Source organism: Lemur catta, chromosome 1 (genome assembly GCF_020740605.2).
Source record: "Lemur catta isolate mLemCat1 chromosome 1, mLemCat1.pri, whole genome shotgun sequence".
In the NCBI taxonomy this organism is placed as follows: domain Eukaryota; kingdom Metazoa; phylum Chordata; class Mammalia; order Primates; family Lemuridae; genus Lemur; species Lemur catta.
In genome coordinates this window covers 233,383,527-233,388,054 of record NC_059128.1, presented here as the reverse complement: position 1 = coordinate 233,388,054, position 4,528 = coordinate 233,383,527, and positions in this window count along the sequence as shown.

The window sequence follows — 4,528 nt, the reverse complement described above, 5'->3', positions numbered from 1 at the left end:
GCGGATACACTTGTGGAGGGAAGCATCTTAATTTTATAAGCACTCATTGAAATTTCCTAAGGCATTTCCAGCCTCCTGTGAACTGGCACAGTTTCACTGAAGGTGAAGAGCGAAGCCTACATAGTTAATAACAGAAGAAAAGCAAAGAACACTTAAGAATCAGTGCCCTGCATTCAAGGCACCATATTTCCATTCCCTCTTTCAATCTAATTCTCTTGGAATTATAGAGCTCTTGTGAATATCAAAAGGACCATTCACTGCCTTTGAGGAGAGATGTGCTCAGTTGGAGCATTGCACTTAGGTACAAAATCAAAGCCTTCTTATGCTTCAGCTTTCCTATCAAGAACATAGAAACAGAGCTGAGAGAATCTTCTGAGGTCTTATTAGTAAAGTGTAAAATTCTTTGACCCTTATAGAAGAAAATATGTGCATCAATGTAGAAATAAAAAGAGGACAAATTAGCCATTTATGTGGCTTACCCAGAACATATGCAACTTCACTAGCTAGAGTTAAATAAAATGCTGGGGAAGTTATCACAGAAGTTACAGAGCAGAGGTACTATGGCTTAGAAAAGAGTTGTGTCCTAGACATTCAAAGAGACAGAACTTAATTCTAAAGTTCTGGAGAGGTCAGGAAATTTTTTCACTTGTACTTTTAAAATGCTATTGAATGATAAAGAAATTCTCACTATATACTTGCATCTTCCTTATGTGCAGACATTTATATATAAACGTTACTAAAACTTATTTCTTTAATCCACTGTCCCAGAGGTAAAAGCATAATACAGACAAGGCTGTAAAAAGTTGGCACAGATCTAACAGCAAGTAAAGTTGTTTTGTGTTTCATGCCAAAAGCTGAAATTGTTGCTGCTATTATAAGAAACGGGAAAAACAAGTGGCAAAGCTTTCTTTGGAAATGAACACATAACTGGCCCTAGGGTAGATTTGAAATCACCAATGCCATCAACAGGCACTGTTACACAAATAAGCATATTGAATGAGCCCACCTTTGAAATAGGAGGTAAGAAGCCTTGTGGGAAAATACTTTTCAGCAGTGATGACAGCTATCTGAAATCAAGGGCTCGAAGTGTAAGAGAATGGTATCTATCTACCTGGGGAAACAGTTCCTGTCGCTTACAGGAGAGCGGGGCTGGGATGTGCAAGGAAGGGAGAGTCATCTTTCCAGTAAAAGAATTGGGATAGAATAATGGGACTAAGTTTTCTAAAGGACTTGCCTGCCCCTTTTAGAATTTTGTAAGCAAGCATGAAAAAAGGCATCTGGTTTTGGCTATGGCCTGCCAGAAACTGAAGATCTAAAAGAGTTAATAGTAAAATAGGATGGAGTCCTGTTACTTCTGTTTCAGAAATGTTCTTCTACATGTCTGCAGTGTGGCTGTGTTACAAACAAGAAACTCACATCTATTTGAGGGCATTTGCCTGATTATATGAAAAAACTGTCAGATGGTGTCCTAGATAATAGAAATACGAAGGCTGTTCCTGGACAAGCACAGAGCCTAACACTGACAGGCCCATTTATAACTGAGTAGTAAGGAAAATTTAGGTAGAAATTTAGAGCATCTAAAGCAAAAATTGAATGGAATGTCATTCCTTATTGATCTTTATCAACCTTTACTCCTTTGCCCCATATAGATTTTATATCTCTCTCTTCTCCCTTTTCAACATTTTATTCCTTTTATCTGACTGAAATTGAACCTTCTGTATTATTTGCTTTATTAGTTAGAATTGCACCCAAATTGCATGAAGCGACAGTGGCTTCACCAAAAAAGAGTTTACTTCTGAAGTCTGAAGATAAACTGTAGTGGGCCTGTGAAATAGTGCCATGTCCATGATGTCAAAAATGTCCCAGCCAGCTTCATTTTTCCTTCCACGCCATCCTTGGCATATGGCTTTCATCCTGGTGGTTCCAAGATGGCTGCTATGCTATGGGTAACCTGTCTACAGGCCAAGGAAGAAAAAAGGTGGGGTAGTGGGGAGGGAAAAAAAGTAAAAACGAACATGTCAGCTGAGTCTTCATGCCTTTAAGACACTTGCGTCTGTTTATATCATATCATATTGGCCTGAACTGGTTTACATGCTTACCCTGTGTGATGATACTGAGACGAACTTTGGATTCTCTTTAATAAAGAGGAATGGATTTAGGGTAGCTAACTACTGTATGCTGCAGTGGCCTTCCACGTTAATGTTTTCTTCCTCCTGTTTTATTTATAATTGTACAGCTAGATTGCAATCTGTTTCATTACATCATTGATTTATTGTACATCCTTTCTTCAAAAAAGCATTTAATATATCTGATTCTAATCATTATATGGTGATTTTCAAAGTTTAGTGGCTCAGACAGCACCTACAGGGCTTGTTAAAACACAGATTATTAAAACTCTTGGCCCTATCCCTCGAGTTTCTGATCTAGGAAGTCTGGGATAAGGTCTAAGAATTTGTATAACTAACAATCCACACACAGGTAGTACTCATGCTGCTGGCCCGAGGGCCACACCTTAAAGGAAGCAGTATTTAAACTTTTTCAGGGATATTTTATAGAGTATGATTAGATTGCCAAAGCGTAGCTTTGGTGGATCATGCTTTCTACATTTGCACAGCTAATGATGTTTTTTGCCTATTAAAGGAAGCTATGGAAGGATCTATAAAATTATGTTTTATTTACCGTATTATTTTCAATACCTAAACAATAAATAGTTACATTCAGTGCAAATATTTCAAATAGAGAAAGAAAAAGTTACCCTGTTGACTTCTGACCTCAGGCCCACTCCCTCAGTCCCTTCCACAGAGATGACACCTGTGAGAAATTTGATGTAAAATTTTTCAGATTTTTAGAATTCAGTTATATTGTGATAGAGTTTATATATGCAGTTATATTAAGAGTAATGTATAGGGTTAAAATATAAATATTACACAACATGCATTTTTCAAAGGCTTGCTTTTGTCTGCTTAATGATATCTTAGAGTGTCGTCATAAAAATTGACTTTTTAAAGTTAGAAATGCAGGCTTTGTAAAATAGCAACATTCAGCAACCTCTATTGAGTATGAGCTGTATTACCCCTAACGTCTTTTATCAAAAAGACACCCATACTCGAATGTTTACTGCAGCCTAATTCACAATTGCAAAGATATGGAATCAATCCAAATTCCCATCATCAATTCATGAGTGGATTAACAAACTATGGTATACGTACACTATGGAGTACTACTCAGCCACGAAGAAGGATGACTTAATGCTTTTTGCAACAATCTGGAAGGAACTGGAGATGGTTATCCTAAGTGTCGTATCTCAAGAATGGAAAAAAAAACCCACCATACCTACTCGCTATTAAATTGGAACTAACTGATGAACACACACGTGCATAGAGGGAAATAAAACTCAAAAGAAAGTAAGCAGGAGGGAGGCGGGAGGACAGGATGGGTGAAAACCTACCTACCATGTACAGGGAACACTATCTGGGTGACAGGCACATCTCTAACCACGACTCAAGCATTTTAAAAGCAATTCATGTAACCAAAAGATTTGTACCCTCATAATACTTTGAAATAAAAATAAAATAAAAATAAAATTTTCTGATTAGAAAAAACAAGAAAAATACATGGTTTGCCAATACTTTCTCTCATTCTGTAGGTTGTGTTTTCATTTTGTCAATTGTTTCCTTTGCTCAACAGAAGCTATGTAGTTTGATGGAGTCCTACTTGTTTGTTTTTGCTTTTGTTGCCTGTGCTTTATGTGTCATATCCAAAGAAACGTTGCCAAAACCTATATCAAGGAGACTTTCCCTATGTTTTCTTCTAGTGGTTTTATGGTTTCATGTCTTACATTTAATTATTTTATCATTTGAGTTAGTCTTTGTATAGACAAGGCACTAATTTTATTCTTTTACATGTGGATATGCAGTTTTCTTAACATCACTGGGGACTTTTTTTTCCCCACTATGTATTCTTGGTGCCCTTGTCAAAGATGAGTCAACTATAGTTGCATGCATTTATTTCTGGGCTTCCTATTCTGTTCCCTTTGTCTGTGTGTTTGTTTTTATGTTAGTACCATGCTGTTTGGTTACTATAGCTTTATAATATGGTTAAAATTAGAGAGTGTGATGCCTTCAGCTTTGTTGTTCTTTCTCAGGATTGCTTTGGCTATGATGGATCTTTTGCAATCCATAATAATTTTAGGATTTTTTTTTCTATTTCTGTGAAAAATGTCATTGGAATTTCGATAGGGATAACATTGAATCTGTGGATTGCTTTGGGTGGTATGAATATTTTAATATTACTAATTCTTCCAGTCCGTAGTCTGGTACTATAGCAGTCATGAGAGTGAGCACTTAGATACTCAAGGAAACAGGTAGAAAGTGATGAAACTGGCATTTGATTCTAGGCAGTATAACTCTAGAGTCCAATGTTAGACACTGTGCTAAATTGCTGTATAAAGTTATATTATATGTGAACAGGGAAGGAAAGTGTAATTCATTCTGTTTCATTCATTTATTTCACTTTCATGACCCAAGAT